Source organism: Mus caroli, unplaced genomic scaffold, assembly GCF_978045245.1.
Source record: "Mus caroli unplaced genomic scaffold, Mus_caroli_1 scaffold_8, whole genome shotgun sequence".
Taxonomy (NCBI): domain Eukaryota; kingdom Metazoa; phylum Chordata; class Mammalia; order Rodentia; family Muridae; genus Mus; species Mus caroli.
In genome coordinates this window covers 25,167,724-25,192,442 of record NW_028227263.1, presented here as the reverse complement: position 1 = coordinate 25,192,442, position 24,719 = coordinate 25,167,724, and the positions used below count along the sequence as shown (strand labels likewise).

General features: G+C 42.0%; 1 protein-coding gene and 1 long non-coding RNA gene across 3 annotated transcripts in view; one reads left to right on the top strand and one right to left on the bottom strand.

Moving 5' to 3' along the window:
* Mosmo (modulator of smoothened) overlaps window positions 1-24,719 on the top strand; it is a 58,596-nt gene that overhangs the window by 23,885 nt on the left and 9,992 nt on the right. The window lies entirely within an intron of this gene.
* The window catches only part of LOC115031509 (uncharacterized), a 29,875-nt gene continuing 16,306 nt past the window's right edge, over window positions 11,151-24,719 (bottom strand). The window contains exons 2-3 of the long non-coding RNA XR_003837135.2: window positions 17,826-17,928; window positions 11,151-11,297 (exon numbers count right to left, since the gene is read on the bottom strand). This is a non-coding gene — a long non-coding RNA (uncharacterized LOC115031509). The remainder of the gene's footprint in view (window positions 11,298-17,825; window positions 17,929-24,719) is intronic.

Here is a 24,719-nt window from a genome sequence, read left to right as displayed (position 1 = left end):
AGGGTCCTAGAAAGATGGAGGGCCCGGGCCTCGCAGGAGCTAAAAGTGGTGGTCTTAGAGATGGGACAACAGAAATGTCCAGAAAAGCACAGCATTAATCCTGGAAAGTTAGCCATCCTTATAAATAATGAGGAGAGTGACCAGAGAAGATTGAAAGAATGTGGCAGAAATTGGAAAGAATAAAAGAGACCAGTGTAGTAGTCAGAATCTCGTTACACAGTGTGAATGTGAACAGTGGAGATTAGAGAGAGGCCTCACAGTAATCAAGGTTAAATTGCTGTTGTTTTGTGGGGAAGGGACAATTCTGTTTATGTTTTCAAAGTCATCTAAGTATATTAGAAAGAGGAAAGATTCACTAATTTCTGACAATTGTCAGATTGGTATGTGTATGAGACTAACATGGGCATTTTGTTTTAAATGTAGGCAATTAACACTCTTACAGAGAAACCCAGGAGATCAGGACACCCAAAAGGACATTTCTAAGACAAATAATAAATACCCAAGGGATTCTGGCACAGTTATGAGCGCAGACTGCCACTACCAGTGACCCAGGGAACAAGGAGTCAGTGAGACAAAAGGAGATGGGTGTGAAGGGCATTCATTTGGAAAGGTTAACCATGAGAGGCTGAGCTTTAGAAGAGGAGGCCTTTCCTGAAAACAGCTGGAGGAGGTGGTGCCAGAAGTTTTGAGGTGAGGCCCCCAGTGTCACAAGTTCCCAGGTAGAAAAGGCACATGAATGACCTTGATCTCGATCCCCCACCGCCCTCTCCTGAAACTGGCTTATCTTCTCTGAGCAGCACAGGGAATCTGAAGGGTAGGGAAGGTTTGAAGCAGCTGCAACAGACAACACAAGGGACCAAGTAAAGGGGTCTGAGCTTGGGCAGGCTTCTGCGTACACATCTATGGCAGACACAGTCAGCAGTTACCTGACCTGGATAATTCCACCTGACTCCAGTCATCTGATGATGGTCCCACTGTAGAAATGTATAGCTATGTGATGGTCAACATTAAGCAAGGTCTCCCTTTCACCACAAGGCAGCTTGGTTGTCTTGGTTTTAGGTTTATATGTGTGTGTGTATCCATCTCTCTATCTATCTATCTATCTATCTATCTATCTATCTATACATACAAGGTGGATATAGATATATATAGATATAGATAGTGACTCTTGAATTTATAATCAAGGGACATATGTATGAAGCATCTGGCCAGATTAGGCTGGAGACTTTCTGAAATGTCCATCATCTAAGAGCTAAAGTGAAAAGTTGTATAGATTACAGTCTGTTGAAGGATGAAGGAGCACATGGCTCCTGCCCATCCAAATTAGGTGTCAGAAATACTTGGTTTGCATTGTTGGTACAACTTATCAATATTAACAACAATAACTAGTTTTTAAAATGTATTTGTGTGCCAGCCATTATTCATAGCTTTTTCACAGAGAAATTCAGTTAAAGTCCTCCAACTGTGAAGTGGTTGTTGCCATTTTATAAATAAAGAGAAGGCAGGGAGGTTAAGTAGCGTGCCCAGAGTTGTAGTAGCTGACAGGGGTCCCAGGCTTCCTTGCTGTGCAGCTTGCTGTGGTCTTCGCCACTATTTTTGCTGCCTTTCTGGGTCTTTGTGTTAAGGATAACTTCAAACAGCTTGGTGAGCTGTTCCACATCATCTGATGAGTGTGTGTATCAAAGCAAACATAACCAAGTAAAAGGGGAGAGTCTGTTCTGAGATGATTGTGGTTAATTCATAGTGTGGCATTAGGTATTTTAGGAAACATAAGAGAGGGGAAAGCCTAAGAAAGGTAGCATTCTGGGCACTAAGGAGATGGCTCAGTCAGTTAGGTGCCTGTCACACTCAAGGACACCACATGAAAAGCTGGGTATTGTGGTATATGACTTTTAAGTGTTGTGCTGGAGGCCAGGGAAAAGGGCGTTGGGGGTGGGGATACCTGAAGCTAGCATTGCCATCCAGGAGCTGCAAATTCAATGGGAGACCCTGTCTCAAAAAATAAGGTGAGAAAAAGAAGACATTCAACATCTATTTCTGGCCTCCATGTGCACATAACCACATAAAAATGTATATACTCTGCCATATGTGTGTGTGTGTGTGTGTATACATACACATACTCATACAGCCACTAACTGCCAACAGGTCCTCGGCTAGGGCATCATGTTAGACCTCTATGGTCTTTATACATAAATGGAGTTCTTTGGTGTTGGCTATGAGCCATAGTAGATAGAAAAAATATTTGGGGATAAAGACAGATAGGTTTAGGCCTTGAAAGTAAAAATAATGTGGTCTGTGCTTGTTAAAAGGATTTCTGTGCCATGGGGTTAACACTGATAATAAAGGGAGTTTACTGTGTCATAGTTACTTTTCCTGTCGCTGTGATAAAGTATTCTGAGAAAAGCAAGTTCAGGGCTTATTTTGGCTCCTGGCTGGAGATTGTAGCCCATCGTGGTGGGAAAGTGGTGATGGCAGCTTGCATCGCATCTGCAGTCAGGAGGCAAAGCGAAAGGTGAGTACTGGTGCTCAGCTCATTTTCTTACGGTCCAGAAGCCCAGCCATGAAGTGGTGCCAACCACATTTAGGGTGAGTCTTTCTACCTCAGTTAATGAAGAAAGTATCTCATAGCCATACTCTAAATAACCCTTCCCAGGCGTCCTTGGAGGCTTGGCTCTTAGGTGGTTCTCTGTCCTGCCAAGTTGACAATCGACATTGAGTCACATACTGTTATTTTTATTGTTTATTCCACTCGTCCCATAGTCACATTTGCCTACTGGCTATTTTTTTTCAATATTTTTTCAGCATTCCCAGGGGAATTATATATAACAGTAGTTCTCAGCCTATGGGTTGCAACTCCTCGACAAACCTCTAGCTCCAAAAAGATTTACTTTATGATTTATAACAGTAGCAAAATTATAGTTATGAAGTAGCAACAAAAGTGACTTATGGTTGGGGGTCACTGCAACATAAGGAACTGTATCAAAGGGTCACAGCATTAGGAGGGTTGAGAACCACTGATGTATACAATAAAAGTCTTTTGGGATAAACTCAGAGATCAATACTAAGTTGTTCTGATCACTTTGATTGGGGGTTTTAGAAGACTTATTTAAGAACATTTTGAATGAAAACTTTAAACAGTTATATAATTACTATGAAAAGCAGGTAGCTGAAGAATGTGTTTGTTAAGCTCAGATGCCTATAAGGAATCTATGTAGCAGTATTAACTGAGCAGTACAGAGGAGGAATCTGGACCTTAAGATAGGGATCTTAGCCAGAGATAAATTTGGGAACCACTGGCTCATATGTGATGCTTAAACTAGTGAACTGAGAACAAACACAAAGTGGGGACTGTTAAGCAGTTTAGGAACAAACTTGAAGAACTTACAGTACTCTGTAGGATGTTTATCATTAAAAACTTTGGCCAGGCATACTGGTGCACATCCTTAATCTCAGCACTTGAGAAGCAGTGGATCTCTGTGAGTTCAAGTCTAGCCTGGTCTATATATTGAGTTCTAGGACAGCCAGGACTAAATAGAGAGACCCCATCTCCAAAAACAAATAAAAAGCAATTCGGTTTTATCAGAATTGTACTTTATAATAACTGTGATTGTTGTTCAGAAACTATATTCAAGTATATGGGTTAGGAATTGAGAAGAATGGGCATGAAGTATTCTTACCATGCTTTTAAACCTATAAATGACTGTGGTGATGTGTTTAGCAGTTTGTGACAGTCTTCCTATCAGACACTGAGAATCTCTTCGAGATAGCTTTAGCAGTAACCAGTGTTCATTACTCAGCTGTCTGTCTGATGTTATCTCGATAGCCTAAATCTCAGCCCACTTTTGCTACCAAGTAGCCACAGAGGGGAAATAAGATACTAACAAAGGTGAGAGGTATATATTTCAGTAGAGCGCTTGCCTGGCATGCTTAAGGCCTTACCTTACTTAGTCCAGTCCCCAGCCCTGGAGAGAGTAGGGGTTAAGAAAGGAGGGCAGTGTTGAGAACATTTAACTTCAAGAGCAAGGGATGGGCGTTTGTAAAACAGTTGCTAGACAACGAACAACTTATTCGGAATATGTAAATGATGCTTAGATCCAACAATACACTTTAATTTTTTTTAAGAAACTAAAGATTTGAGCAGATCAAAAATGGCAGATAAGTACATGACCATGTATTCTGTGTCACTGGACATTTGGGGGACACAAAACCACAATGAGATCTCTATGTCCCTCACCTACTTAGAATGGCTCGAAAAGCAATGGTGAATTTAGGGACCGCTAGGATTCTCATGGTGGTGAGAGTGCAGAGAACAGTACTTCAGAAACCACTGCTTCGTAGCTTTTGAAAGATGATTCTGTGTGGATGTACATTTGCCTAAATGTGTCTGTGTGTACCATTGTGTGCCTGGTACCCATAGAGGCTAAAAGAGGGCATGTATCCCCTGGAACTGGAGTTAGATGGTTGTCAGACTCTTTTGTGAGTCCTGGGAACTGAACCCTGATCCAGTGCAAGAGCAGCAGAGCTCTTACCGGCTGAGCCCATCTCTTTGGCCTGTCTCATAACTTTAAGCATAGATTTCTGACCAGGCATTTTCACCCCTATGCTTTAACACAGGAAAGGAAACCATGTAAGTACATCGCGAGCTGTATACAGATGTTTTTCATAGGAGTGGACACTGTATGGTTCCAGTATGCGGAGCTGTAGAGGGAGAAAGAAAGCTGCGTTGCTGGAGAGCAGGTCTGGGTGGGATGACCAGTGACATAGAGTAGTTGTGTGCCTGTGCCAAACTCACTGAAGTGACAGTGTTCTCATTGTTTAGTGAGAACTCCATTAAGTTTTGTAACTAAATCCATGTAGATCAGACCTTGTATCTGCTCTTGAAATTTTACCTTTTTCTTATTTTCTTTTTGAGACAGGCTCTCTCTACATAGTCTTGGCTGTTTAGGAACTTACTATAAAGATCAGTCTGGCCACAAACTCAGAGAGATCTACCTACTGCCTCCCAAGTAACTGGGACCGAAGGCATATGTACCAGCCCGAAATTGTGTATTTTTTAATGACGAATTTTACTAAATCTAAATTATACCTCAGTAAATCTTTAGGAGATACCTCATTTGTGTAAATAGAGCAATAGGCCTGAAGATATGAAATTACTTAAAACTACACGGACTGTGTCTTGTGGTTGTTACCTCTTGATTCCCAATCCTACTGCTGACCGGGTGTCTCAAGTCTGAAAGCTCTTGAAATAAGGAATTGAAGCCTGTATTCTTGAGACTACCAGTACTGTACTGCACAGAGTGTGTGCTCAGTGGATCTCTACTGGGTGAATGAAAGTGACGTTGCACACTGCCTACTCTACTGGGGCAGAGCAATCAGACATGGCTCATGGTTTGGTTTTGGATTTCTGAAATTCATCTAACAACTTCTCTAACAAAATGTTTCCTTAGACCACTGTCTCTTTTCTTAAGAGATCACATCTCTCACAAATGTAAGCTAATTAATGAGAGATTAATCTCTTTCTGCAAAAGTTTAAGTAATGTTTTCTTAAAAGAAAAAAGATTTATTTATTAATATATCTAAGTACATTGTAGCTGTCTTCAGACACACCAGAAGAGGGTGACAGATCTCATTATGAATGGTTGCTGGGATTTGACTCAGGACCTTCGGAAGAGCAGTCAGTGCTCTTAACCGCTGAGCCATCTCTCCAGCCCTAAGTAGTGTTTTCTAATGTTGAAAATGGAAGGTATCATCATCCTACATTTTAATCTGAAGCCAAATTGCAGTAAAAGCACAGGTTCGTCTTTAATATTAAATAGAGGATTAGAACTCATAGCTTTCTCTAAAGCTCTCCACTCTAAATCCATCCTCCTCTATAACTGAGAAACCGCATCAATGGTCCAGAATTAACACAACTCTTGATGACAATTTTACTTTCCTTGCATGTGCAAGGTTTTAAGTTTTTAGTTTTTATTTATTTTCAAATATTATTTAGCATTAACAAGTTAAGACTCTGTCCGAAGTATTTGAGTGTCATGTGTGTCTGTCTTTTATATATATATATATATTTTTTTTTATTACGTATTTTCCTCAATTACATTTCCAATGCTATCCCAAAAGTCCCCCCATTCCCTCCCCCCCCCCACTCCCCTACCCACCCATTCCCACTTTTTGGCCCTGGTGTCCCCCTGTACTGGGGCATATAAAGTTTGCATGTCCAATGGGCCTCTCTTTCCAGTGATGGCCTACTAGGCCATCTTTTGATACATATGCAGCTAGAGTCAAGAGCTCCAGGATACTGGATAGTTCATAATGTTGTTCCACCTATATGGTTGCAGATCCCTTTAGCTCCTTGGGTACTTTGTCTAGTTCCTCCATTGGGGGCCCTGTGATACATCCAATAGCTGACTGTGAGCATCCACTTATGTGTTTGCTAGGCCCCGGCCTAGTCTCACAAGAGACAGCTATATCTGGGTCCTTTCAGCAAACGCTTGCTAGTGTATGCAATGGTGTCATCGTTTGGAGGCTAATTATGAGATGGATCCCTGGATATGGCAGTCTCTAGATGGTCCATCCTTTTGTCTCAGCTCCAAACTTTGTAACTCCTTCCATGGGTGATTGTTTCCAATTCTAAGAAGGGGCAAAGTGTCCACACTTTGGTCTTTGTTCTTCTTCAGTTTCATGAGTTTTGCAAAGTGTCTCTTATATCTCGGGTATACTAAGTTTCTGGGCTAATATCCACTTATCAGTGAGTACATATCATTTGAGTTTTTGTGATTGTGTTACCTCACTCAGGATGATGCCCTCCAGGTCCAACCATTTGCCTAGGAATTTCATAAATTCATTCTTTTTAATAGCTGAGTAGTACTCCATTGTGTAAATGTACCACATTTTTTGTATCCATTCCTCTGTTGAGGGGCATCTGGGTTCTTTCCAGCTTCTGGCTATTATAAATAAGGCTGCTATGAACATAGTGGAGCATGTTTCTTTCTTACCGGTTAGGACATCTTCTGGATACCCAGGAGAGGTACTGCGGGATCCTCCGGTAGTACTATGTCCAATTTTCTGAGGAACCACCAGACTGATTTCCAGAGTGGTTGTACAAGCTTGCAATCCCACCAACAAGTATGTCTGTCTTAATCCGCACAGTACAATTGTTATCTGTTTAGTTGAGGAATCGGCATCCATGGAGGTTAAACGGCCTCACCCAGAGTCTCATGTCTGCGAGAGGTGCAGCTGGTTTACCCAGGAACTGACCTCTAATGACAGTACTCTGATGGCGCGTGCATGGCTGCTTAGCTTAGAATTTGATTTGGCATCAAAGAGCGATACTTACATAAACTGAGGAAGTATATGTCCGAGAGAAGTAAGTTAGAGTTGCTTAGGTTTAAAAACAAAACTCACAGTGATTTTGAGAGACCTGGACACAGTAACATGGCCTTTGCTAAAGCCAGGAAAGTTACTTATTTTGTCTGTGCATTCCCTTTAAAATTGAATTCTGTGCTTTGACAGTGCCATCCATGAGCGTAATGTATTTGATCAGATTCACCTGTCCTTCCCTTTTGTCCCCCTCTCACTCTCAGTCCTTCCCAGCACATTCCCCTACTAAGTTCATGCCCATGTATACATATACGGACATAAAGTACACATATGGACTTGATGGGTTGCTTGAATGTGTGTTCATGGGTTGGTCTTATTTACTGTTATCATGAGTAACTTACCAGTGGCCACACCACCAGTAAACAGTGACTTCCGTTCCCCCAACAGTTTAACTGCCAATTGCTCCTCAACTAGGAGTGAGTGGGGTATCATGTGCCCTCCCACCGTCCATGCTGGAGTGTTGGGCAGGTTTTATGGAGGGAACCACTGCTACTGTAAAGTCCCAAGTACAGCAGCCATGCCCTGTCCAGAGGAAGCATGTCAGAGCACACTTCCCATCCTCTGGACCTTCTGTTCTCTCCACCTCTCCCCTTCCATGATGTTCCTGAGCCTCAGCAGGGTGTGTGTGTGTGTGTGTGTGTGTGTGTGTGTGTGTGTGAGTGCATGCACACATGTGTGTCTTAAGGTGTTTATTACTGTGATAAAAACACCATGATTGAACGCGACTTGGGGAGGAAAGTGTTTCTAACTCTCAGGTCACGCTCCATCACTGAGAGAAGTCGGGGCAGGAACCTGGAGGCAGAAACTAAAGCAGAGGCCATGGAGGAATGTTGCTGACTGGCTGGCTTCTCTGAGTTTATCAGTTTTCTTCAAGGCCCCAGTACAACCTGCCTAGGAGTAGCACCACCCACAATGGGCTGAACTGTCTCACATCAGTCTTCAATCAAGAAAATGTACCACAAGCTTACCTCCACCTGATCATAATGGAGGTATTTTCCCAATTAAGATTCACTTTTCTCGAGAGAGCGTGGTGGCGCACACCTTTAATCTCAGCACTCGGGAGGCAGAGGCAGGCAGATTTCTGAGTTCGAGGCCAGCCTGGTCTACAAAGTGAGTTCCAGGACAGCCTGGGCTATACAGAAAAACCCTGTCTTGAAAAACAAACAAACAAACAAAAAAATTCACTTTCCTCAGCCAGGTGGGACACACCTTTAATCCCAGCTCTTGGGAAGCTGAGGCAGGCAAATCTCTGGATTTGAAGCCAACCTGGTCTACAGAGTGAGTTCCAGGACAGCCAAGGCTACATAGAGAAACCCTGTCTGCAGTGAGGGATGGGGAATTCCCTCATTTCCGATGACTCTAGATTGTGTCAAGTTGACCAAAAAAAAAAAAAAAAATCCTGAGCCAGTGAGTGTATAATATCGACACCCTGTGTGCAGCTGAGCCGTCAGTAGGCACTTATTCTCAGCCCTGGGGTCAGTTATGGGGTTTTTGCAATAATCACTGTGCAGTCCTACAAGAAGTCTTTCTGAACAATGTTGAAGCATGCTATTCTGTGGTTATAAACAATATGTTCCCTTTTGAGGAGAAGGTGATCCACAACTTCTGCACTACAGGAGTTAAGGCAAACGCAAAACCAGTTTGGTGTTAGAGACAAGACAGGGCCTAAAGTTGATCTAAGGAATCTGTTCTTAAGGCAGTGATATCCTGGAGTTTCTTTAAGGAAAAGAAGCTGGAGTGTGGTATTTAGACAGTTGTGAAGAAGAGAGGATAGAGTAGGAGGCTACACTTTAAAGAACGGAGCACAGAGAAGCCATTCCTGTGAGAGGAGCCGGAACCCAGTCTTCTCTTAGAGTGTTGTTTCTCACTACCTCTGCACTAACAGAATTGTAAGGAAGTCTACTTTGATAGAAATCTGATGTTCCTGGGGTGATTTTAGAGATCCCGTTCATTTTCTTTACTTAATGAATAATGTTCTTGAAAGTTAGTGACATGTGGTAGGGATCGTTTTGAAATCGTTGATTGAAAACCTGACTTTTAGGGGTGTTGGGTGGGGACTAGAGAAATACCACAGCAGTTAAGAGTGCATCGTGCTTTTAAAAAGACCGGGAATCAGTTGCCAGCACCACTCTGAGCAGCTTCGATGCCCTTTTGGCCTCTGCAAGCATCTGTACTCTATCTCTCTCTCCCTCCCTCCCTCCCTCCCTCCCCCTTCCTCCCTCTCTCCTTCCCTCCCCCCTCCCTCCCCCCCTTTTGGCCTCTGCAAACACCTGTTCTCTCTCTCTCTCTCTCTCTCTCTCTCTCTCTCACACACACACACACACACACACAGAGAGAGAGAGAGAGAGAGAGAGAGAAACACATCTATACAGAATTTTAAAATAATAACTATAATTTTTAAAAGAAAACTGGATAGTTAACCGCAGAAATACCAAGTACTTTGGGTCCCTTAGATCCTTCGGTCTCTGAACTTGAGTGTGATTGGAGCCCTGCTTCAAGGACACTAGGAAAGGTGACCTGTGCAGCTCTGCTTGGCTCTACATTCTCTAATGATGGGACTACTTAAGACCGGAGAAATGGGGAAGGGTTTCATATACCCAGGGTGGAATCAAACTTCTCATCCTCTTTCGATCACTTCTGGTGGAAGAGGAGACTGGGGACATGGGTAGCATTACAGGCATACCACCATGCTGACACCAAAGAGCTGAGCCCAGTGTAAGATGGGAAGCCTTTAAGGAACAGCCTCATTACCGTTCCACCTTTTTGTCAGAATACTTTACAAGTGAATCTGTAGTCGTTTTCTGACCACACCAACTCTTTGACCTACCAGACTGTTGGGTTTTTACTCTCATTGTCAGCATCACCAGCCTTAAACTAGCTCAGTCTTAGATGGCAGTTACTCATTAGGTGAATCAAATGGATTATTTCTGCCAAAGTCATCAATAGCAAGTTTCCAATGTGATCTTACAGATTCCTTCACAGAACTGTCTCAAAATGTGATATAAACACTGTAATTGAAAGTCTACCTTTCTGTGTAGTTCCAGCTTAGTCTTATTTCGATGGTATGTTCAAAAATGTTTCTACCTTTTTTTGTTTTCCCTGTGTACTCATAATTTCTTCTAGATCCACAGCATCTGTTCAAATCTCTGCATAATTAGAACATTTCACATTATATAATAGAAATGCAATTTAGTACATTTTACTTCAATTTGTAATTATAAACATTTTAGAAGCTTACAATATTAGACAGTACTTTTTGTCCAAGGATAAAAGTGTATTAATATGTCTGCATTCAGATTAGAGAGCATACAAAATTATAATTTTTTTAATTTATTTTTTATTAGATATTTTCTTTATTTACATTTCAAATGTTACCCCCTTTCTTAGTTTCCCCTCCGAAAACCCCCTATCCCCTCCCCCCTCCCCCTGCTCACCAACCCACCCACTCCCACTTCTGGCCCTGGCAGTCCCCTATACTGGGGCATAGAACCTTCACAGGACCAAGGTCTTCTCCTCCCATGGATGACCAACTAGACCACTGCCACATCACCTCTCAGTCCTGTTCAACCAGAATACGCCATTCTTAGGAAAATGACCAGCATCCTTGCACATGTTCTACACACAGAAGCTCTGGAGACATTGCACCAAGCCTTTATTTAGTGAGTTCTCTGGGTGTTACAGGCCAAGAACATCAAGGACTGGCAGTGTCTGAGTGAAGACAGGCTCTCATACCACGTCGTTCTTACCAGGAATGCAGGTTTTATTCATCGTTATTGAATGGGTCCAGTTCATTTTGATGCAGTGAGCTCTTGGGCTTTAACCACATTGATCAGGAAGTTCTGTGCTTTCCTTTCCTGATGATGTCATAGGACTTTCCTGATGATGTCATAGGACTTTCCTGATGATGTCATAGGACTTTCCTGATGAGAAAACCAGAGCTATGAGGATTTCATATATGCATATATGTTTTGATGAAGTCAAACATTTCTCCCCTCCAGATCCTTCCTTCCCCTCTCATAACGTTTAGAATTATTAGCTCCAGTTGCAACTATTTGTTGCTAATCTCACTTTTCTTAACAACTCAATAATACTTTATTGTATAAATGTACTACATTTTCTTTATCCATTCATTCATCAGTTGATTGACATCTAAGTTCCTTACATTTTCTGACTATTGTGAATACAACAGCAAAGAACAAGGATAAGTAAGCGTCTCTGTGGTAGGATATAGAGCCCTTTGGGCATATGCACAAAAGTATATGCACATGGTGGGTCTGTTTCTAGCTTTTTTGAAAAATATCCACACTGATTTCCATAGTGCATACACCAGTGTGCAATCCCACTGGCAGCTAGTGAGTGTTCCCCTTTCTCTACATCTCTACATCTCTACACCAGCATTTGCTGTCATTTTGTGTTTTGATCTTAGCCATTCTGACTGGTTCTAAAGTAGTTGTCATTTGCATTTCCATAACCTATGGTGAAGGATGTTGAACAACAACTACTACTACTACTACTTCTACGACCTCCTCCCCCTCCTCCTCCCCCTCCCCCTCCCCCCCTCCTCCTCCTCCCCCTCCCCCTCCTCCTTCCCCCTCCTCCTCCCCCTCCTCCCCCTCTTCCTCCTTCTCCTCCCCCTCCTCCCCCTCCTCTTCCTCCTCCCCCTCCCCCTCCTCCTTCCCCCTCCTCCTCCCCCTCCTCCCCCTCTTCCTCCTCCCCCTCCTCCTCCTCCTTCTCCTCCCCCTCCTCCTTCCCCCCTACTCCTCCCCCTCCTCCCCCTACTCCTCCCCCCCTCCTCCTCCCCCTCCTCCTCCCCCCTCCTCCCATGTGCTTAGCCATTTCTGTTTCTTCTCTTGAGAACTCTGTTTAGTTCTACATCTCAATATTTAATAGGGTTCTTTGTTTTCTTGGTGTTTAGTTTTTAGGTCTTTTTTTATATTTTAGACACTAATCCTCTGTCAGATATACAGCTGGTAAAGATTTTTATCCCCATTCTGTTGGCTGCCACTTTGTGATGGCATCCTTTGCTATATACAAGGGGGTTTTGTTTGTTTCACGAGGTCCCATTTATTAAATGCTGGTCTTAATTTCTGCACTACAGGGGTCCTGTCTGGAAAGTTTTTTCCTGTGACTACAAATTGAAGTGTATCTCCTAACAGATCTAGTATGTCAGGTCTTATATGGAGGTCCTTGAACCATTTGGAATTCAGTGTCATTCTCCTTTGTGAAGATTCACTGTTTAAGCAAAACTGTTGAAAATGCTGTGTTTTTTTCCAGTGTGTATTTTTGAACTCTTTGTCAAAACCTAGGTTGGCATACTAGTGTGAACATATATCTGGGTCCTCAAGTCTGATTAGTGTATCTGGTTTTATGCCAGTAGTGTGCTGTTTCTATTCTTTTTATTGTGATGTATTGTAATGTGAAATCAGGGATGGTGATACCCAGCATGTTCACTGTTATCCTTGTGTTTCTATAACAAATTTTAAATTATTGCTTCAGTTTCTATAAAGAATTATTTTGGAATTTTATGGGATTGTGTTGAACCTGTAGATTGTTTTTAATAGGATGTCTATTTTCACAGTATTAATCCTACCAATCTATGAGTATAAGAAGTCTTTCCATTTTCTGATATCTTCTCATATATTCTCCATTTTCTTTCTTCAGTGCCTTAAAATTTTCATTGTACGAGTCTTTCATATACTTGGCTAGATTTATCTCAAGTTTTGTTGGTTGTTTTGTTGTTTGTTTGCTTCTAAGCTGTTGTGAATGTATTGCTTCCCTGTTGTTGGTTGGCAGTTTATAGAAAAGCTATCAGTTTTTTGTATGTTAATTTTGTATAAAGTAGTCCTGCTTCTTTGCTGAATGTGTTTTATCAGATGTAGCGGTTTTCTGATGGAGTCTTAGTCTTGTATGTATAGAATCATATCTTCAAATAAGAATGGTTTGACTTCTTCCTACTTATATTCTCTCTTATCACCTTCATTTTTTGTTTTATTGTTCAATGTTTCAAGTACTGTATTGAGCAAGAGTGAAAAAATCAGACATCCTTATCTTATTCTTGATTTTAGTGGAAATGCTTTGAGTCCCTCTCTGTTGAGCCTGATGTTAGCTGTGGACTTGTGAGATACTGATGGTACGATTCATTCCCATGGAAGACAAACAGTGTCTACCTGCTCCTCCCACAGTCCCAGTGACTAACCAAGGTGCAAATTCATCAAAGTTTACTTTGAGGAAACAATGAGTTTATTGGGCTTACTTACAGAAAGAGCAGTCAGTGGCTTAGAGGTTGGGAGTAGGACCCATTGTGGATGTTGACTCCCTCGTGGCTACATTAATGGAGTCCCTGATACTTTCCTGACTATATCATCCAGCCCTTCATAGAGACCCCGGGGCCATGTCCAATTAGGGAGGGGTAGACAGTCAACAACCCCAGCTGTGATGCTCTGGGGAGCAGACCCAACTGAACTCCCGAAGGTGGTGGCAAGTTTAGTTCTGAGAATAGTCCTGTACAGCAGTTACCTTTATTTATGTTGAGATGTCTCTCATATTTCTACATCCTCTAAGACTTTTATCGTGAGGAATATTAAATTTTTTAGAAAGCCTTTTCTGCATCTTGTCTTGAACCATCTTTGCATCTCTGGGATGAAACTGACTAGATCATACTGGTTGATCTTTTAATTGTTCCTGAATTTGTCTTCCTGCAAGTATTTTACTGAGAATTTTTGTGTCTGTTCATCAGAAAGAGAGGCCTACAATTTTCTTTTTTCGTTTGGTCTTTTTCTGGTTTTGCTATGGGGGTAATACTGGTTTCATAAAAAGAATTTTCAAGTGTTCCTTTTCTGTTTTATAGAGTAATTTGAGGAATGCTGGTGTTAGTTCTTCTTGGAAGGTCTGGTAGAATTCTGTGCCTAAACCATCTGGTCCTGCACTTTTTTTAGTTGGGAAATATATAAATTTTATGTGCATTGGTGTGGGTGCTGGGAAATGAACCTGGGTTCTCTATAAGAATAGACAGTCAGCACTCTTAACTCTCTCTAGCCCAAGTTGGAAGACTTATAATTACTGCTCATATCTCATTGGTTGTTATGGGTCTGTTTACTTATTACTTATTATGGGTCTTACTTCATAGTGATTTAGCTTTGACTGGTCATATACATCTAGAAATTCATCCATTTCTCTTAGATTTTTTTTTCCAGTTAGTAGAACACAGATTTGCTTTGTTCTGTTGTTAAGACAGGATCTCAGGTGTAGCCCTGGCTGGAACTCACAGGGATCACCTGCCTCTTACCTTCCAGGTGTTGAGGTTAAAGATGTGTACCACCTCACCTAGCCTTGGAATAGAGGTGTGGTTGGGGGGGGGGGGGCGGGTTAGCTTGTCTTTAATGATTGTCTGAATGTCCTAAGTATCTTGTAACAGCTTCCATTTCACTCTTAATTCCATTAGTTTGGGTCTTTTATCTCTTTTAGTTAATTTGGTTAAAGGAGTGTCAATATTGTTAATATTTTAAAAGAACCAACTCTCTTATTTTATATGGGTTCTTTGAATCATTTTTGTTTGTTGTTTCTATTTCACCATTTTGGTTTTTTGTTTGTTTGTTTTGTTTTTGTTTTTCGAGACAGGGTTTCTCTGTATAGCCCTGGCTCTCCTGGAACTCACTTTGTAGACCAGACTGGCCTCGAACTCAGAAATCCACCTGCCTCTGCCTCCGGAGTGCTGGGATTAAAGGCGTGCGCCACCACGCCTGGCTTATTTCACTATTTTGAGACCTGATTTTAATTATCTCTTTCTGTCTTCTTGTTTTCTCAAGGCCTTCAAGTACATTATTAAGTTATTAATTGGAGCTCTCTCCAAAATACTTTAAAGAGTTATTTATTTTTGTGTGTTTTAAGTTCTTTGCCTGCATGTTTGTATGTGCACCTCATGTGTGTCAGCTGCCTTCAAAGGTTAGAAGAGGCCGTCAGATGCTCTGGAACTGAAGTTACAGACAGTTGTGAGTAGCCCTGTGGGTGCTGGGAACTGAACTCAAGTTCCCTACAAGAGCACAGCCAGCGTTCTTAACTGATAAGCTGTCTCTCCAGCTCAATTTTTTGGGGGGTGGGGTGGGGGGATGGGGACAATGCTGTAAACTTCCTCTTAAATCCCTTTGTTTTGTCCCATCGATTTCAGATGTTGTGTCTTCATTTTCATTAATTTCTAAAATTTTCTTCTTGCTTGCTTTCTTGATGCAATTATCATTCTAAGAATATGTAGCTTAATCTCCATGGCTGGGAAGAACTTGTATTTTTACTGTTTGGATTGAATGTCTATAGATATCTGTTAGATCCATTTGGTTTGTAACATCATTTAACTGGAAGATTTCTACGTTTAGTTTCTATCTGGATGACCTGTCTATTGGTGAAAGTGGATATTGGGTTCACCCACTGTCAATTTGTTGAAGTTAATCTGGTTTTAAATCAAATTGTATTTATTTCATAGAATTGGGTATAGTTGTGCTTGGTGCATATAAGTTGTCGTATCCTCTTGGTCATTTTTTTTTTCTTTAATGAGTATGAAGTGACCCTCCTCCCCTGACTACTTTTTATTCAAAGTCTTATTTTGCTCAGATACTAGAATAGCTAAGCCCCTTTGTTTCTTAGTTCCATGTACTTTCCATCATTTTACCAGTAGGTGGTGTCTATCACTGATGGTGAAATATGTTTCTTGGAGAAAGCAAAAAAGATGGGTCCTGTTATCTAATCCAGTCTGTCAGCCTGCGTCTTTTTATTGGGGAATTGTGCTCATTACTATTAAGAATTATTGTGTATTCCCATCATGTTGTTGTGTCTGCAGTGTTTTCTAAGACCTCCTTTGATGAACTGTTCTGGAATTACTTATTCCCTGTTCTCCTTTGAATGTGCTTATCCTTCTCTTTAGGCCAAAGGATTTCATTTATTATCCTCTGTAGAGCTGGCTTAGTGGTTGTAAAATTCTTTAATCTATTTTTGTGGTGGAAGTTTTTCTCTCTCTTTGGCTCATGATAGATAGCTTTTCTTGGTATAGTAGCCAAGTCTGGCTGGCATTTGTGGTATTTCAGAACTTACAGAATATCAGTCCAAGCTCTTCTGGTTTTAACGTCTCCACTGAGAAGTTAAATGTTACTCTGATGACCCTGTCTTTATATGTGGCTTGGTCTTTCTATCAGCTTTCAAAGTCCTTTGTTTGTTCTGTATATTTAGTGTTTTGAATGTTATATTATGTGGGGAGCTTCTTTTCTGCTCTTTTCTATTTAGTGTCTGTATGCCTCTTGCATCTTGATAGGCATTTGAGTCTTTAGATTTGGGAACATTTTCTTCTATGATTTTCTTAAAAGTATTTTCTGTGGCTTTGGGTTTCTTCTCCTTCTTCTATATTTATGATTTGTTGGTTTGGTCTTTTGGTTTTTTGAGACAGGGTTTCTCTGTATAGCTCTGGCTGTCCTGGAACTCACTCTGTAGACCAGGCGGGCCTTGAACTCAGAAATCTACCTGCCTCTGCCTCCCGAGTGCTGGGATTAAAGGCGTGCGCCACCACGCCCAGCTGGTTTGGTCTTTTTAATTGTGTCCCAGAGATCCTGAACAGTCCATTAAAGAATTTTGGTGGTTTTGTTTTTTGATTTAACATGTTCTTTGGCTAAGTAATCCAATTCTGTACCTATCTTCAAATCCTAACATCCTCTCTTCCAATTGATCCATACTGTTAGTGAGTCTTTCCATTGAGCTTTTAATTTGACTTAGTTTTTCACCTTATGTTTTATTTTTGTTTAGCTTTTCTTCAAAATTTCTTTTTATTAAATACTGTTTTCTTATCTTGAATCATTTTATTTCATTCAGCTGTTTGGGTTTTTGTCATCTTCACTCCAGCGTGTATTCATATTTCTTTGACTTCCTTGAACATAATTGGAATTGCTATTTTTGAAATAATTATGTGCAGTACCTAGGCTGATTTTCTTGGGAACCATTACTATGAAACTCATTTTTGGAGGAGACATATTGTCTTTAGTTATTTGTGTTGTTTGTTTTGTTGTAGTGAGACCTAGACATCTGGAATTAGGTCCTTGGTAGTGTTTTGTGGTGGATATCTGTCCCAGATTTGAGTGGGCATGTGGATCTCTGTTTGCTCTTACCCCAGCTTGTCAAGTTATACACCAAATGAATGGGACTTGGAATTTAGTTCTGATGTGGGAATAGAGTATTACAAGTGGTGCCAGCTCAGCCAGGACTAGGTAAAGCTTATGAGTACAGGAGCAAAAATTAAAAGATTCTTGATACAAATCTTAGAAAAAGATTTGTGGCATGGGCTAGGGTTAAAGCAGGAATAAAGGATGCTACTTGAGGTCCATGCTACAGGGGGTTGGGTGTTTCCTATCTGTGCAGAGAAGCCACAGTCTCCAAGCAGCAGGAGTGGAGTTGGGTTAGAAGTAGGACTTCCCTACCTGGAGGAAGTGCCCAGGACACATGGTCCTCAGGAAGGTGACCAAAGCACATTTTAAATAGAGATGACTAGTTCTTAATGTTTTTGCAGTATGAGATCCAAGGCTAAGGAACAAGAACAGAAATACTAGTTATAATGAGAAGACAGTATTGAGGATGATTTAAGCAAGTTTCAATTAGATACAACCAGTGAACTACAGTGTTGCTTATACAGATGGCTGGTGGTGGTTGGAGGGGCAGAAAGACTCTTAAGAGACAGAGGGACCCAGAGTTTGCTTTGAGATTATGTCTCCTGGGAATCTCAGAAGCTATACTCAAAAGGTCTTACCAGCATGTCTTCCTAAACAGGAGCTGAACAAGAACAACATTAATCATGCTAAAGTAGAAGGGGTGGGAAGAGCCCAGGAGGCCTCAGCTCCACACAGAGAACTACAGGTGACTAAGGAGCCCCGAGTGTGGAAGAAATAGTCTTCCCCAGGGAAGAACACACCAATTGGTTACATAAAAAAACTAAGCGGGTTGTAATTATGTATTTAGGAATATATGTACATATATATAAATTCACATTCACATACATGTAGATATAAAACGGTTAATGAAAAAAGAAGCTATGAGTTTGGAAAAAAGCACGGAGGGGTGGGTATATGGGAAGGTTTGGAGGAAGGAAAAGAAAGGAGGAAATGATGTAATTATATTCCGATCTCAAAAAAGAAAGAAAAGAAATACTATAAAAAATTTAAAGATGGTAGTTAGCAAGGTGGTTCAAGGGGTTGATGCGTTTCACATAGCCAGATGACCTGGGTTGACCCTAGGATCCCACAAGATGGCAGACAAAAGCCAACTCCCAATATTCTGACCTCACATATACTGTGGCACTCACACACCCCCCACACAAGCTATACATATAATTAGTTAGTTAACTAATTAAAATATAAAGTTAGAGGAAACAGCAAGCTGTGGAGGAGAGAAAATCAGATTTAAAGGTTAATGTTTTTAAGCTTGCTACCCCCAAACAACCCCAAGCATCTAGCCTTGTTTCTAGAAATCCCTGCGTGGAGTTTTTATTTCAGCAGATCCAAACTTGAATCCTGTGCAGTCATTAAGCTGAATGATTCAACAGAGGAATATAGCTGGGTTCTTTTTCATGACTAGCAGCCTTAACAAATATCATATGACCTCTCCTTTTATTTTGGAATGCTAGTTTCGTAAGTAAACTACTGTGTTAAATTAGGATGTCTGCTCCTGCCATATTTGTGGTAGTGTGTGTGTGTGTGTGTGTGTGTGTGTGAAATACATGTTAACCCAAACAACAGTTTATCTAATTCCCTTTCCCAATAGGTTTTCAGTATTTATAGTTCCATTTGTGTTATGGTTATTGCTTGTTTTTAATTCTCACACAAACTAAATGGTAAGTTGCGTTCCTTTGCTGCAAAAGCAGGCTTAGAAAAAGATTAAATAACTTGCCCAAACTGAACGGCAGAGCATAGGTGAGCAGCTGGGTTCAACTCCAGAACAGTACAGTAAGAACCTCCAAAAAGCTGTTCCTCTGTAAAAGCAAAAGGACCAACGACTAAATCAGTGAATAAAATTAAAATGTCAGTTTAAAAACTCTGGACATTAAAGTCTTGAAACAAACTGAACAGACTTAATGAGCTTGCTCAGTAAGAACAGCAACCTCTATGGCAATTTAAACTGGGTGCCCCCAACCTCTCCCTGCTAGCTTGGAAAGCCAGTAGCCTCACTGTAGCTGGGAAAAACACCCTGGTAGTCAGCTGAGAGGGCTCGGACCCGTCACACTTACAGACCCTCCAGGGACCTGCTACTGTTTTGATTTGTCTGGTGGCTCACTGATCATATCCATGTTCACAATTTATCTTTATTTGACCACATGACATTTGTTAAATACAATCATCATCCAAGGTATATAAAACACAGGTGGCTAAGGCTCTTTCACCGGTTGAAGGTCAGAGATGGCAGAGAGAGAGAGAGAGAGAGAGAGAGAGAGAGAGAGAGAGAGAAGAAGAAGAAGAAGAAGAAGAGGAGGAGGAGGAGGAGGAGGAGGAGGAGGAGGAGGAGGGGAGGGAGACAGATAGGCAAGCATGAAAAGAAAACGGGGAAAACCGTATCCCCAGGAGTCTTTGAGAGGAGCTCTAGGGTAGTCCTTGGAATTTGGAAGGGCACATCATGGTCAGGCTGTCCAGGTGCCCAGAAAAGAGGTGTAGAAGGCACCTCGCATTTCTCACTTCTAGCTGACTTCTGCTCAAGCAAGAAGTTTAAGCAGAGTTGTAAATTACCTTCTGTCCAGAGAACCCTCAGCACAGGCTGAGATGTCTGTCAGATGAAGTCAGAAAGACTTCAAAGGCCACACACACGACAGAAGATAGAGACTTATGTAATTATCCCAGCAGAGTTGTGAACCAAACAGCAACAAGAGTCAATCACAGAAAAGGAAGGAAGCTGATTCCCACCTGGTACACGTGGTGTGCTGTGTGCTATGTGCCTTCCCTCTCTTTTTGTTTTTGCTTTCTGCTGTAATTTTTGAGACAGGATCTTTCTATGTAGCTCTGGCTGTCCTGGAACTCCCAGGCTGGCCTTCATTTCATAGAGATCCACCTGCCTCTGTGTCTTGAGTGCTGGGATTAAAGGCATTTAATCAGCACTCACCACCTGGCTGAAAGCAGCCCCCCCACCCCACCCCCACCCCCACCCCCACCCCGTACTCTCTAAGTAGGGTTTCTCTGTGTAGCACTGGCTGTCCTTTAACTCACTCAGTAGACCAGGCTGGCCTCGAACTCACAGAGATCAAATTTCTAGTTTTTAACTCAAAGGTATAAGACATTCAAGGAAACAAAGAACTATGGCTTATAATGACTAAACAATAAAAACAGTCAGTAGTAACTGAGGAATCTCAGCCTTTGACTCACCACCAGTGGTTTTCAGCCTTTCTAACTCTGTGACCCGTTAATGGAGTTCCTTAAACATAAATGGTGACCCTCAAACATAAAATTATTTTGTTGCTACTTAATGACTGTAACTTTGCTGCTATTAAGAATTATAAATATATGATATGCAGGATAGGGTCATGGCCCACAGGTTGAGAACCACTGAGATAGGATTTAAATCAAACATTTTAAGTATATACCAAAAGTAAACAATGACCTGACATAAAGATCTGAATGGTTTCTGAAATGAGAAATCTGCAGAAAATGGTATGAATAAAGTCTATTGATTGTGATTTTTCCAATGTAAGAGGCAGAAATAAAGATAATGAAAATGAACAGAGCATTGGAGACAAGTGTGGTCTACCACATGCCACACCCACACAGTGGGAGTTCCAGAAAGAAGGAGAGGAGATGCCAGAGCACTGGGAAATAGTCATTCTGCATATTGTCTAATTTCAACAAACACAACATAGGACAAATGTAAGCTATTCCACGCCTAAACACATCCTAACCATTGAAAGACAAAGAGAATCTTGAAAGTACAGGAACACAATGATTTCTCAGATGCAAGGATCCTCACTGCTGTTAAAACTGACTTCTCTCAAAGCAAGCCACTCACAGCCAAGCTAGAGGGGCTCCTGTGCACATGTGACTACAAGAACCTAGGGAGGCCAGAGGCATTGGGTTCTCTGCAGCTGGATGTACAGGTGGTTCTGAGCTGCCTGATGTGGGTGCTGAGAAGCAAACCATGGCCCTCTGAGCCACCTTCCCAACCCCACCTCTTCTCTTTTAAATAAGAGAATAAAACTGTTGGTGGTTTTTAATAGATAAAGATGGGATTTGCCTAGAGACAGTCATAATGCAGAAGCTGTAGGAGAAATGCTATTGCACAGGGAGTTTTGAATTTAAAAGTACTTCAAGCTAGACTGGAGAATGAGGTGAAACACCACCTTTTCAAACTGTATAGTTCAGGGCCTGGAGAGATGGTTCAGTGGCTAAAAGCACTGACTGTTCTTCCTGAGGACCTGAGTTCAAGTCCCATTACCCAGATGGAGGCTCACAATCTTCTGTAACTTCAGCTCTGTGGGCTTCATGCCCACCAGGCATACATGTAGTTATGTGGTACGCAGACATACATGCAGGCAAAACACTCATACATTAAAATAATTAAAAATAATATTTTTTTAAATGCTGGGGGTGGGTTCTCAGTACTCCTCAATCCCACCAACTCTGCTGGTAACCACAGATCTGCTTCCTGGCTCTTTGGAATTGCCTATTGTGGAAATGTCATATAGATGGTACCATATTATATGTGGCCCTTTATGGCTCATGTCTTTCATTTAGCGTCCTGCTTTCAGGGTCCATTCATAGCATGTGTCTGTGCTTTTCTTTTTTTTTTTTTTTCCACTTTTAAATTGGGAGACTTTATTTTGGTTCACAGTTTAAGAGGTTTCATTCACAGTAGGCCTCCCCTGTTGCTCTGGGCCTGTGCTGACACAGAATAGCAAGAACATGTGATGGAGAAAGGCTGTTCAACCCATGACTCAAGGTAGAGAAGGGAAACAGGAACTGTCTTGGACTCAGCTCTGCTCTTAAAAGGCATATTCAGGAACCCACTCTCTCCACCTGAGAGTCTTTCAGAGTAAGCCATTGATGAGAGTTCTCATGATCTAGTTGTCTCCACAACTGTCCTCATACATGAACCCAGAGGCGTGCTTCAATAGCCTGCTAGGTAGTTCTCAGTATGATCAAGTTGATAATCATGATTAACCATCCCAAGTAGACCCTTTATCAACTTGACTCCAAAACATCTCAAATTATATTTAATCTCTCAAGTACAGACAATAAGATGATGATAGTTCCACATAGCACGATATGACTACCTTTCATGCAATGGAGAACACACTCAGTCTTTCCTCCGGCTTCCCAGCACCTCAGTATTGCTTAAAAGTTCAAGTTCAGGGCCAGTGAGACGGCTCAGCTCAAAGACATGCGTACCCACGGGCTTGATAACCTGCGTTTAATCTGCAGATCACACACATATGCATGCACACATACACAGAAAAAGTTTTTATGTTCAAGTTTGAAGTTTCTTATACTCAAGAAAACATTTAGCTGTGAGCCCCTGCACAATCACAAAGAAAACTCTACATTTCCAACAGAAAGTGGCACAGAGTAAGCGTTCGTTCCCATTACAGACAGGGCCACTGGGGCGGAGAAAGGGTGAGAGACAAAGACTGAAACTCAGCTGGACAAGTAGTAAACCATAGCTTTGGGCATGGTGAGTACCAAGGACTTGGCAGCCCCAGCCCTGTGGGCACTTTGGTCACAGCCTCATGGCCTTTCTGTTGGCTCATTTCCTGTGGCTTTCCTTGGTGGACATTCCATGCGCCCATCTTCTCCAACTTCTGTGGTTTCTGTGTCATCTTTGGCTTCATAGTTTCCCAGGGTCTGATGTGGTCCACGTTGACTGTCCTCCCAGGGTTAGTGACCTTTACTTGTCGCTGAGAAGAAAGTTGAAGCGTTGGAGACTGGAAGCACCTGTGACAGGAGGGCACACTGTGCACCTATACCTGCCTTGGAGCCTCCATCTTCCCAGTCCCCTCTGCCCAAACCTCCCTGCGTTCTGTTAAGTTTCCTCAACCACACTTTCTGTAAATAAGAATCTCCAACTGGGCAATGGTGGCGCACACCTTTAGTCCCAGCACTCGGGAGGCAGAGGCAGGTGGATTTCTGAGTTCGAGGCCAGCCTGGTCTACAGAGTGAGTTCCAGGACAGCCAGGACTACACAGAGAAACCCTGTCTTTAAAAAAAAAAAAAACCCAAGAACCTCCATCATTTCAGTTGAATCGGAGTGGTGTCACTTGTCCATGTGTAACCAACAAACAGCTTGCTAAGAACACGCTTTCTTGTAGAAAAGAAAGCCAGAAATCCACATTCATTGCTGGGATCGGGTCTAGATTGGTGGGCACATCACAAGATTTGCCTGTGACAGGCTCTGGTGGGCGTGGGTGCTGCTTCACGGCCCTCGGTTACAGACTTTCTGTATCGGTGCTTTACCACAGTGGTGACATATCTCCTAGGCATCGTCACTGTGGCAGCAGACGTGCTCAGACTGGCTGTGCTAAGTCACCTCGGAGTGTCTGGATCTCTAGGTGGCGGCTGAGCTTCAGGGGGCATTCTAGTTAGGGACACACTCGGCAGGGCAGGCGCGTGGTGAGTACCTCTATGTGGAGGGTACACAGGTGGGATCCTGTGAGGCTGGTGGGAGGCTGCAGCCTCTAGTTTGGTTTCCTTTTTTCTATTGTGTATGAATCTTTTATTTAGATGGATTGGTTACCTAGGCAACAGCTGCAGGGTAAAGCTAGATTGACTGCTTGGGGAATGCAGTCATGGGTCCCTTCAAAAGGCAAAAACCTGTTGTGTAAAACAACAACTAGTGATTGCTTGGGCTTTAGCTTAACAAGAAGCCACACTGAACTATAGTTTTCAATAGAATCTCTGGAATTCCGTGTGATTCTAATTGTAGCATGTTTTTAATTGATTTAAGTCCTCCTGTGTACCCACTGCTACAGGCCATTTGAGGTTTTTCCAGTGAAGTGCAAAGTATAGTTTCTTCTCTGAAAAGATGGCAGTCTGTTGTTTGTTTGTGGGGTTTGGTTTGGGGTTTTGGTTTTTTCAAGACAGGGTTTCTCATAGCCCTGGCTCTCCTGGAACTTACTTTGCAGATTAGGCTGGTCTCAGAGATCCACCTACCTCTGCCTCCCAAGTGCTGGAACTAAAGGCATGTGCTACCATGCCCTGGTGTATTCTGTTATTTTGTAATCCCTGCTTCTGAAGTTAGAGGATCCCTGAGTTCAGTACCCAGCACCACCACTATCCTCAGAGCTACTTTTTAACACCACCAGTGTGGCTGTGTGATGCAGACAAGATGTGTGGAAGAATCTAATGGAG